Source organism: Bubalus kerabau, chromosome 13, assembly GCF_029407905.1.
Source record: "Bubalus kerabau isolate K-KA32 ecotype Philippines breed swamp buffalo chromosome 13, PCC_UOA_SB_1v2, whole genome shotgun sequence".
Lineage (NCBI taxonomy): Eukaryota > Metazoa > Chordata > Mammalia > Artiodactyla > Bovidae > Bubalus > Bubalus kerabau.
In genome coordinates, this window is record NC_073636.1 from 35,015,175 (window position 1) to 35,027,781 (window position 12,607).

The 12,607-nt window shown below is 41.7% G+C and overlaps 1 protein-coding gene across 1 annotated transcript in view; it reads right to left on the reverse strand.

Moving 5' to 3' along the window:
- Window positions 1-12,607, reverse strand: part of SVIL (supervillin) — a 252,596-nt gene that overhangs the window by 104,890 nt on the left and 135,099 nt on the right. Inside the window, 1 exon segment of the mRNA XM_055544002.1 lies at window positions 1,890-1,947. The gene's annotated coding sequence lies outside the window, so the exon portion shown is untranslated.

Genomic DNA, 12,607 nt, shown 5'->3' on the forward strand with positions numbered 1-12,607 from the left:
AAGTCTACAACAGCTAAACCAACCTGCTAGTGATGTATTCGAAACAAAGTTGCTATGATCTGAATGTTTGTGTTTCCCGGAATTCATAGGTTGAAATCCTGACCCTCAAGGGTGAAGATATTAGGAGGTGGGGCTTCTGGAAAGTGATTAGGTCATGAGAGTGGAGCCCTCATGAATGAAACTGGTGCCCATTCCAACAAGAGAGGATGCAAGACACAGGGCAGTGGGCAACCTGGAGGAGGGTCGTCACCCCACGACAGTGCACCCTGACCTCAGACTTCTAGCCTCCAGGTATGAGAAATAAATTTCTAGCCACTTATAAAATAAATGTTATAAGCCACTCAGTCTATGAGAGTGAACAAATTAAGACACAAGCCTTAGCTTCTATTAAAAAGAAAGCAAAGATGAGAAATACGGGAGATTGTCTCAAGTACTAGAAGAGTAAGGTTTCATAAGTCAAGTAAGACAGCCTTACTGATGACCATGCCTCCTCACTGCTCTGGTTTACCTTATACTATTAAAAAGATCTGGATGAGATTCATCAAAGTTTACCCCATCCAGTGTGTTCAGAAGGTCAAGTCTAACGTTCTCAAACGCAGAGCCAGGCTTGCTTGGCCGGGGCACTGGTGACACAACAGCTTATCCCAGTGTTTTGAGATGCAAACTTTTCAAGTAAAGAAACAATGTCTTATGTCATACATTAGGAACAAAAGCATCTAAGTGGAATGAAGGGTGGATCTGGGTTGTAGCCTTCCTGCATAATAAAGTGGATGCTGAAATCCACATCTCTGTGTGTTCAGAGACCATCATTTTGTGTCTCCACTTGAAAATCTCAAAACCTGTTAGGGACAGCCATCTGTGAGGCTACATCTGAAATATAGCTACCTTATTAGGCACAAAGTTTAATTTTTCTATTATCTCACCTCAGTGATGTATGTACCACGGAATTTTAGCATATCAGGTACATCAAATAGGTACCCATAATATCCTGCAGCCAATGGAATTGAAGGGCAGAAAGGTTAAGAGAACAGGCAACTTGAACTTACCTGGACAGGTGAGTGGGTGGATGGGTGGAGGGAGAGAAGTAAGGGGAGAAGAATGGGTCAGAAGGAAGGGACAGAGGGAGGAAGAACAAGACTAGATCCTTTCTTAAAAAACTAAAAGCATATATGTGGATAACTGATTCACTGTGCTGTATAGCAGAGATTGGTACAACATTGTAAATTAAATATACTTCAATTAAAAAAAAAAAAAAAAAAAGAACAACAACAATAAGCCAAAAGCTCCCTTACTCAAAGGATAGACTGCAAAAAGGGTCTCATATCCTTAGAGGCAGATATAAGAAAGAAACAAACTTGTAAAGAAAATCCCTTTACAAGTTTGCAATTACAGAGACACCAATAGGCCATTTTGCAAATAGTTCCCATGTGTGTCTTCAGTCTGCTCTTTGCAGCCCTATGGACTGTAGTCTGCCAGGCTCCTCTGTCCATGGAATTCTCCAGGCAAGAATACTGGAGTAGGTTGCCATTTCCCACATCAGGGGATCTTACTGACCCAGGGATCGAACCCATACCTCTTGTGTCTCCCGCATTGGCAGGCGGATTCTTTACCACTAGCGCCAATACAAAAAGAATCTCTGCTGGCTGAGTGCACTGCTAAGTCAGCCTGCTTCACATGTTTTAATAAGTTAACCTCTGGAGAGAAAATACTTTTTTTAAAACATTTAAAACTCAAGGATTAGAAATTTAGGAGAATAATTTCTAAAGCTCCTACAAATCTTCGAAACTATTTGGCAAAACTAATACAGTTATGTAAAGTTTAAAAATAAAATAAAATTAAAATTTCAAAAAAAAAAAAAAAAAAGATTTCTTGAGCAAAGACTTCTTTACCTTGGAACTTTTCTTTGACACGGGAATCCAACAAGGCTTAAGTTTTTCTTGTTCAAATCTAAGGGGAGAGAAATAATGTAAGAATGAAATACCCACACAGTAACTTAAAACCAAAAAAATAAATAGATAAAACTCCAATGGGGAAAAAAATTCTTCACGCTCCCTTTGAGACCATTTAAGAAAAAGTAAACTGTGAACCAGAAATATGAATATAAAAAATACAAACACCTTTAAGCATCAAACCCCACCACATTCATTTTACTTAGGAATTGTTTTGTTTTGTGTTTGGTTAATAGTAGCCAAGATACTTCATGGGTTAAAAAAGAATTCTGACATAGTTCAATGCTACCATTTAAATTCTCTATGGTTACAAGAAAAACTCCAAAGCAATTAAATACTGAAAAACATAGCTATTATCCTCAGGGGCAAAAAAGGAGAAAAAAATTAAACAATTTTGGTCCAGGTAACCAGAAAGGTTTAAAATCATCACTGCCTGGTATATTTGATGCTTTTAAAGAAGGCACAGCAGGAGTTGGGGTGCATGAGGGGTTGATGAACAGTGGAGGGGACACTTCAGCTGTGTTTTTATTGACTTCATTAAAATCTAAATGATAACGACACCTCAAATTCGCCACTTACTTATTTTTGAAGACAAGACATATATTACGTAAAGACAGCTGGTAACAATCATATCCAGCAAAAACACACATCCGAGTGAACTGGTTAATGAAAACCAGGCACAGGCAAATTTATAACCGGCTTTGGGTAAGTAATCTGTTTTACAGCTTTTGGCATAGCAACTGTTTGTCCACCCAGAAAACCACAATTAGACCACTTACAGAAATTTCTTCCCCTATGGAAGAGGCTTTTACTGCTTAATATTTAGGGACAGAGCTTGAGGAAAAGGAGGTACAAGATATACCAGATGCTGACATGTTATTACCTACCAAATACATTCCGAATCCTAGAATTTGGAAATTCGGACCAACTAGAGAAACACAATACAAAGGTATAATGCCAATTAAACATCTAGGCTTTTTGGCTAATGACACAAATATCCTTGTTATGTGCTTAGAAAAAGAGAACTTGGTTCAAAAAGCTAGCAAATATTGCAGAAGCAAATTCCTAAATGTGATGCCTCAGTTGTCCAAATCTCTTCCCAGTCGTGCATTTGGACTGGAAAATACTTTCATAGACAATGGCCAAATTTCCAATGTGATATTCAAGATAACCTGAACATTTCTTTTTAGTTCAATCTGTGAACCTAATGTGAGATGCCACTTCAGTAGTTAAATTGAAAGCACATCTTTTCCTCTGGGCTCAAAAGGAAGCCACTAAGAAGACAACATTTTTTGTTCCAAACAGCCTCCCATGAAGATTTCATAAAAAGGCAAACACACACCACTGACTACTGGGAAAAATTTAGTAGATATAACATTTGGTTTAGAAAAATATTTCAGTTAAAGTATAGCACATCCAGAACTTAATCCAAAGTTTGAGCATTCCAATATAATCTGCAATGTTTCCTTCATAAAGGCTTTAGTGGTTTAGCAATTTCTTTAACGTACAACAGGAAAAAAAAGCCACCTTTCTCAGAGATCCCAAGATAAGCTAATTTATAAAGTCAATGAGATATTTAAAGCATCCTTTGAGAAAACCACAGAATAGTATAACGGGGCATCCAGGGTAAAATGGAAGATGCAAGACATTCATGATGCTATTAAACAGACACTTGAGGGCATTTTCCATTTCTCTTGCCTTACCTTGTTTCTCAGAGAACTTGAAAGTGCCCAGGTAGCTGGGAATCCCTGGGCTTCTGAACATGGCTGCACACATCAAGTTCGGAGACAGAGCCTGCTCTACAGCTAATTCTCAAGCAGCCACGGCCTGCAGCCCGTCTGAGCAAAATTGGGTTGAGCTTTTCACAGCGCAAGGCAGTCAGACACTGGTGTCCTTGAGAGTAGAGTAAACGCAAAGCGAAACACTGTAGGCTAGAAGAGCTCAGACCCCGTAATCAGATTACAAGCAGAAATTAGGCCTGTGGATGCTGAAATAGACTGGATTCCAGTGATGGGACATTTATGAGGTTACACTTCCGAGCCATGGCTGAACCACAGCTCTTGCGTCGGCTAAGGAGACGACGCTGTAAACCTAACCACCATCAGGAGAGGCAGGACAGCTCCTCCCTGCTCTAAAAGCAAGCAAACAAACAAAACCAAAACCATCCAGAGATGCTCCATGTACCGGGATGAAGGAGAGCCTCTGAACTATTCCCAGGCTGCTCAGAGTCTGGCTTTGGCTAAGTTCAATGAAACACTTGATCGAACAGGGAGCCAAACCCCCCGAGTTAAGAGTTAAGGTTGATGAACAACATATGAGTGAAATTGTGGGAACAGAAAAAGCAGATATTACTAGAGGTTCAAAAATTTTAATTTGAGACAGAAGCTCCTAAGTATAATACTACTTTTTCTACTCAAGCTGTTTATCTTACTTTCTTAAAGACATTTTTTTTCCCAACAGGTTTAGGTTTACTACAAAATCGAGAGAAGGTACAGAGTTCTCATGTACACCCTGCCCCAACCCATACACAGCCTCCCATGCCATCAACATCCCCCGCCACCAACATCCCCCGCCAGACGCTACATTTGTTAGTTACCAAGGATGAACCTACGATTGAACCTATGATTCACCATAACCACCAGAGTCTACCCTCTGAGTTCACACTTGGTACTGTCCATTCTGTGGTTGTGAATACACCACGACACGTATCCATCACTCTACTATCATACAGAGTACTTTTGTCCTCAAAAGCCTCTGTACTCAGCTTGTTTATCTCACTCCCCTCTCCCCTCCCTTGGCAACCACTGATGTTTTTATGTCTTCATAGTTTTGACTTTTCCAGAATGTCATATAGTCGGAATCATGCAGTATGGAGTCTTTTCAGATTGGCTTCTTTTGCTTAGTACACAGTATGCATTTAAGGGGTCTTCCCGGGGGCGCTAGTGGTAAAGAACCTGTCTGTCAATGCAAGAGACATAAGAGATGCGGGTTCCATCCCTGGGTCAGGAACATCCCCTGCAGGAGGGCATGGCAACCTACTCCAGTGTTCTTGCCTGGAGAATCCCATGGACACAAGAGCCTGATGCGCTACAGTCCATGGGGTCGCACAGAGTCGGACACAACTGAAGCAACTTAGCACACACATACATTTATGGATGCTCCATGTCTTCATGGCTTGATAGCTCATTTATTTTTAGTGCCTAATAAGCAAGAGAGTTCCAGAAAAACATCTATTTCTGCTTTATTGACTATGCCAAAGCCTTTGACTGTGTGGATCACAATAAACTGTGGAAAATTCTGAAAGAGATGGGAATACCAGACCACCTGATCTGCCTCTTGAGAAACCTATATGCAGGGCAGGAAGCAACAGTTAGAACTGGACATGGAACAACAGACTGGTTCCAAATAGGAAAAGGAGTACGTCAAGGCTGTATATTGTCACCCTGCTTATTTAACTTATATGCAGAGTACATCATGAGAAACACTGGGCTGGAAGAAGCACAAGCTGCAATCGAGATTGCCGGGAGAAATATCAATAACCTCAGATATGCAGATGACTCCACCCTTATGGCAGAAAGTGAAGAGGAACTAAAAAGCCTCTTGATGAAAGTGAAAGTGGAGAGTGAAAAAGTTGGCTTAAAGCTCAACATTCAGAAAACGAAGATCATGGCATCTGGTCCCATCACTTCATGGGAAACAGATGGGGAAACAGTGGAAACAGTGTCAGACTTTATTTTTTTGGGCTCCAAAATCACTGCAGATGGTGACTGCAGCCATGAAATTAAAAGATGCTTACTCCCTGGAAGGAAAGTTATGACCAACCTAGATAGCATATTCAAAAGCAGAGACATTACTTTGCCAACAAAGGTCCGTCTAGTCAAGGCTATGGTTTTTCCAGTAGTCATGTATGGATGTGAGAGTTGGACTGTGAAGAAGGCTGAGCGCAGAAGAATTGATGCTTTTGAACTGTGGTGTTGGAGAAGACTCTTGAGAGTCCCTTGGACTGTAAGGAGATCCAACCAGTCCATTCTGAAGGAGATCAGCCCTGGGATTTCTTTGGAAGGAATGATGCTAAAGCTGAAATTCCAGTACTTTGGCCACCTCATGCAAAGAGTTGATTCATTGGAAAAGAGACTGATGCTGGGAGGGATTGGGGGCAGGAGGAGAAGGGGACGCCAGAGGATGAGATGGCTGGATGGCATCACTGACTCGATGGACGTGAGTCTGAGTGAACTCCGGGAGTTGGTGATGGACAGGGAGGCCTGGCGTGCTGCGATTCATGGGGTCGAAAAGAGTTGGACACGACTGAGCGACTGAACTGAACTGAATGAGGAACCAGAAGGCAGAGGAGCTGCTGGAAAAAGAGGAAGTGGAGGAAATTGTAGAAGCAACTGATTCTGAAAGTGAATAATTAGATAGGATGGAATACAGTTTGTGTTTATAAATAATCCTCTGAAAAAATTTAGTTTATAAAGCATAATATTTACATTCCTAAAAACTATTCTTCTTACAGAATCCTCATCCTAAGGGACTCTCAATGCTTCTTTTGAATTATTATAATGGGATAATTTTAGTTAAAAATCTTAAAATACAATTCCAGTACAGAATAAAAAAAATTTAGGGGCAGGGGGCTGTGCTCCTTGGCTTCTGGGATCTTAATTTCCTCACCAGGGATCAAACCAGGGCCTACTGTAGTAAGAACATGGAGTCCTAAGGACTGAACTGTCAGGAATTCCCAGAATAAAAAGAATTTGGAGGGAATTCCCTGGTGGCTCAGTGGTTAGAACTTAGGCTTTCACTGCCATGAAACCCGGGTTTGCTCCCTGGTTAGGGAACTAAGATCCTACAAGCCTCAGAGTGCGGCCAAAAATAATGAATGTGGATATCCTCTTTAAGTTGGTCATGTATCTTCCTACAATGACTTGCCTCATCCAACAATTATGAAACAAAGCAAACAAATTTAAATAGGGCTTCATAGGTATTAAAAAAAAATACAGAAGTCTTTATTAAACTATGGATATGCAATTTAACCTACTATTTAAGTACCCCGTCCACCCAATTCACATTCGACTTAACCTCCTATTTAAATACCCCATTCACATGAAACAAAAAAAGACTATGAAGGGGACTTCCCTGGTAACCCAGTGGTTAAGAATTTGTCCTGCAAGGCAGGGGACATGCGTTTGATCCCCAGTCGGAGAACTAAGATCCCACAAGCCTTGGAGCAACTGAGCCCGTGTGTCACAACTACTGAAACTGTGCACCACAAGAAAAGATCCGTGCAATGCCACAAAGATCCCAGATGCCGCAACTAAGACCCAACACAACCAGGTAAATAAATGATACAGAAAAGAGAGAACTGAAGGGGGAAGAGCGCCAAGAGGTTTTTTAAAAAAGCATTTGAAAAACAAGACTACAAAGAAATCTACATTTTATATCAATAGAAAGTAGCCATGTTTCTTTTTCATTTACTTTCCAATAATTAGACGTAAATTAAATCCCTTATGATTATACAGTGGAAGTAACAAACAGATTCAAGGGGTTAGATCTGATAGAGTGCCTGAAGAACTGTGGATGGAGGTTCGTGACATTGTACAGGAGGCAGGGATCAATACCATCCCCAAGGAAAAGAAATGAAAAAAGGCAAAATGGTTGTCTGAGGAGGCCTTATAAATAGCTGTTAATAGAAAAGAAGTGAAAGACAAAGGAGAAAAGGAGAGATATACCCATTTGAATGTAGAGTTTCAAAAAATAGCAAGGAGAGATAAGAAAGCCTTCCTCAGTGATCAGTGCAAAGCAATAGAGGAAAACAACAGAATGGAAAGTCTAGAGATCTCTTCAAGAAAATTAGAGATACCAAGGGAACATTTCATGCAAAGATGGGCTCAATAAAGGACAGAAATGATATGGACCTAACAGAAGCAGAAGATATCAAGAAGAGGTGGCAAGAATACACAGAAGAACTGTACAAAAAAGATCTTCATGACCAAGATAATCACGATGGTGTGATCACTGACCTAGAGCCAGACATCCTGGAATGTGAAGTCAAGTGGGCCTTAGGAAGCATCACTACGAACAAAGTTAGTGGAGGTGATGGAATTCCAGTTGAGCTCTTTCAAATACTAAAAGATGATGCTGTTAAAGTGTTGCACTCAATATGCCAGCAAATTTGGGAAACTCAGCAGTGGCCAGAGGACTGGGAAAGGTCAGTTTTCATTCCAATCCCAAAGAAAGGCAATGCCAAAGAATGCTCAAACTACCGCACGATTGCACTCGTCTTACACGCTAGTAAAGTAATGCTCAAAATTCTCCAAGCCAGGTGTCAACAGTATGTGAACTGAGAACTTCCAGATGTTCAAGCTGGATTTAGAAAAGGCAGAGGAACCAGAGATTCAAATTTCCAACATCCATGGATCATTGAAAAAGGAAGAGAGTTCCAGAGAAACATCTACTTCTGCTTTATTGACTACGCCAAAGCCTTTGACTGTATGGATCACAACAGATTGTGGAAAATTCTTCAACAGATGGGAATACCAGACCACCTTACCTGCCTCCTGAGAAATCTGTATGCAGGTCAAGAAGCAACAGTTAGAACCAGACATGGAACGACAGACTGGTACCAAAATGGGAAATAGTACATCAAGGCTGTATATTGTATCCCTGCTTATTTAACTTACACGCAGGGTACATCATGCAAAATGCCGGGCTGGATGAAGCACAAACTGGAATCAAGATTGTGGGAGAAATATCAATAACCTCAGATACACAGATGATACCACCCTTATGGCAGAAAGTGAAGAAGAACTAAAGAGCCTCTTGATGAACGAGGAGAGTGAAAAAGTTGGCTTAAAACTCAATATTCAGACAACTAAGATGATGGCATCCCATCACTAAGCCATGGTCCTATCACTACATGGTAAATAGCTGGGGAAACAATGGAAACAGTGAGAAACTTTATTTTCTTGGGCTCCAAAATCACTGCAGATGGTGATTGCAGCCATGAAATTAAAAGATGCTTGCTCCTTGGAAGAAAAGCTATGGCCAACCTAGACAGCATATTAAAAAGCAGAGACATTACTTTGCCAACAAAGGTCCATCTAGTCAAAGCTAAGGTTTTTCCAGTGGTCATATATGGATGTGAGAGTTGGACTATAAAGGAAGCTCAGTGCTAAAGAATTGACACTTTTGAACTGTGCTGTTGAAAAAGACTCTTGAGAATCCCTTGGACTGCAAGGAGATCAAACCATTCGATCCTAAAGGAAATCAGTCCTGAATATGCATTGGAAGGAATGATGCTGAAGCTGAAACTCCAATATTTTGGCCACCTCATGCAAAGAGTTGACTCATTGGAAAAGACCCTGATGCTGGGAGGGATTGGGGGCAGGAGGAGAAGGGGACCACAGAGGATGAGATGGCTGGTTGGCATTACTGACTTGATGGACGTGAGTCTGAGTGAACTCTGGGAGTTGGTGATGGGAGGCCTGGAGTGCTGCGATTCATGGGGTCTCAAAGAGTCAGACACGACTGAGTGACTGAACTGAACCCCAAACTCCCAATCCTTTCTTCCCCACCACTTGGTAACCACAAGTCTGTTCTTTCTCTATGTCTGTGAATCTTTTTCATAGATAAGTTCATTTCTGCCATAGTTTAGATTCTACCTATAAGTGATATCATATGGTATTTGTCTTTCTTTTTTTGAATTACTTCACTCGGTATGATAATCTCTAGGTCCAGCCATGTTGCTGCAAATGGCATTATTTCATTCTTTCTTATGGCTGAGTTAATATTCCATCATATATATATATATATACACACACACACACACATACGTCACCTATTCTTATTTATAAACCTCTATAAACCTCTATCTTCTCTATAAACCTCTTCTTTATCCATTCATCTGTTGGTGGACATTATTGTTTCCATATCTTGGCTATTGTGAATAGTGCTGTTACGAACATGGGGGTGCATGTATCCTTTTGAATTACAGTTTTGTCTGGGTGTATGTGCAGGAGTGGGATGGCAGGATCATATAGTAGCTCTATTTTTAGTTTTCTGAGGAGTCTCCATACTGTTCTTCACAGTGGCTGCACCAATCACACTCCCACACCTGCCTTTCTTTTTGCAAAATGTTGAACAACTCTCTCAGGATCACACAGCTTATGGTGTGGCAGTGCCAGACTGGAAATCTACCTCCTCTTACTCTTCCCAGGACAGCTCCCATGTTGGCCTGGGCACAAAACGACAGAGGCCACTGCCCTAAACTCCTGGATTAAGGTCATAGTGTCTCCCAGCGTGAGAGCCCATGTTGCCTTAATTGGCAAAAAGACCAATCTGACCCCAAGAGGGGGAGCACACCAGCTGTTGGTTGCTTATCTCATATGATTTCCTGGTCTGGTTTTGGTGCCACAGACGTTCCTCAAGACCAGGGCTGACTCCAGACATGAGCAATTAGGGCATAGCTGAGACCCAAGGCAAAGACAGAAGTCAGTGTGCCTGGTAGGGGTGAGTGTCACAGAGAAAGCAAGCAACTGAGTACTCTGATTCCTCCTCCCGCTTCCCCACGCCCTTAACTCATGGCAGAATCACAAGCTGAGGATGTTATCAGCGACTTTGGGGAGCGTGTAAAACAATGACTCAGGAACTCTGCTTCTGGAGATGTGCTCAGTGAAATTACAGTGAACAAGTACAAGGCCATTTACCACAGCTGTGTTTATAAACGTGCAAAACTTGACCCAGCTCACACAGAGGGACATGGAGAGGAACAGGTAAACAGATTACAAGAAAACCATGTTTGCAACTCCACTGGTGATCTGAAAATTTTTCATGATATATTACGTTAGAGACACACACACACACCTTATCAGAAAGTCAACACAGAGCCCCAAACGTTAATTATCTCCCAACTCATAGGTAAGTCTCTCCATATTTCCCCTCATTTTCAAAGTTTCCACAATAGGCATGAATGACTTCTATAACTACCAAAACAATTATGTACAAATAAAGATGACGGTAATAAGAAAAACAAATATCATATATTTATGCATATAGTATGGAATCTAGAAAAATGGTACTGATGAACCTATTTGTGGGGCAGGAAAATACACACACAGACGGAGAGAACACACAGTGGGGGAAGGAGAGGGTGGGACAAAGTGAGAGAGCACCATTGACGTATATACACTACTATGTGTAAGACGGGGCTTCCCTGGCGGCTCAGAGGTTAAAGCGTCTGCCTGCAATGCGGGAGACCCGGGTTCGACCCCTGGATCGGGAAGATCCCCTGGAGAAGGAAATGGCAACCCGCTCCAGTATTCTTCCCTGGAGAATCCCATGGACGGAGAAGCCTGGTGGGCTACACTAGTCACATGACTGCAGTCATGTGTAAAACAGATGGTAGTGGGCAGCTGCTGCAGAGCACAGGGAGCTCAGCTTGGTGCTCTGTGATGACCTAGAGGGGTGGGATGGGGCAGGCGGGAGGCTCAAGTGGGAGGGGATGTATGTATAAATGTGGTTGATTCACTTCATTGTATAGCAGAAGCTAAGACAACATTGTAAAGCAACTATACTCCAATTAAAAAATAAAAAGAATTTAAAAATCATTAAGAAAAAAGATGAAGGTAATAGGTCCTTCTGAAATCCCAAGGCTTAGAATTGGCCTAAAGATTCAGGAACAAATCACGATTGAAAGTGTGCCTACGGGCCTGTGCGCAAGATCAAATTCCCCGTTTCTTTTAAGCCTACTTTATTCGTTTCTTGGCTATAAATAGGAGAGCTGACACAGAGATTCGCCAACATCTTCAATAACATGCAATACTTGAGGCTTTCTCAAACTTGACTCCAGGTGGGCCCTGACCACTGAGGAAATGTCTGGATCAAACCCCTATTCCCCGCCCTACTACCGCAACCAGCACTGAATCCACCCTTGAAAGCCCCTTATTAATTCCATCTCCCTTGGGACTTCTCTTCTGCCAATTAAACTTTTCTGGCTTGAAAACCATCATTGTCTCCTGGCTAAAGGATTATGTAAACTTGAGGGAGAACACCTGGACACTTCTAGGCACATCCCTAGCTTAAAACAAGGACCTGTGAATATCAGATGAATGCATGAATGAGTGGTTGAATGAATGAATGAAGCAAGAAAGCAGACAAGCAATGGAATCACTATGGTTCATCCCCAGTCTTAGATTCAGTCCCATTCCCGGCCAACTTCAGTTCTTAACTAGGTGGCTTAGAAAAGGAGTTCCCCAGCCTCCAGGATCTAATGCCTGATGATCTGAGGTGGAGCTGATGTAATAATAATAGAAATATAGTGCACAATAAATGTAATGCATTTGAATTATCCCCAAATCATCCCCCCTCTCCCCACCCCCACCAAGTCTGTGGAAAAACTATCTTTCATGAAACTGGTCCCTGGTGCCACAAAGGTTGGGGATGGCTGGACCACTCCCTCCTTTGAGACTCCTTCTAGAGTCATCTTGTCTTTTCTAAAATGTGAGGCAATGACGGGGAGCATGAATGTGTGTGTGTAGGGAGAAACAGGAAGAAAAAGTCAAAGATTCAAAGCCAGGGAGATAAATTTTGTCGTACAGCTGTGGACATTATCGCCAAGCAACCAGGTAAGAAGTACCATCTTCTACATTGCCAAGGTCAAATGA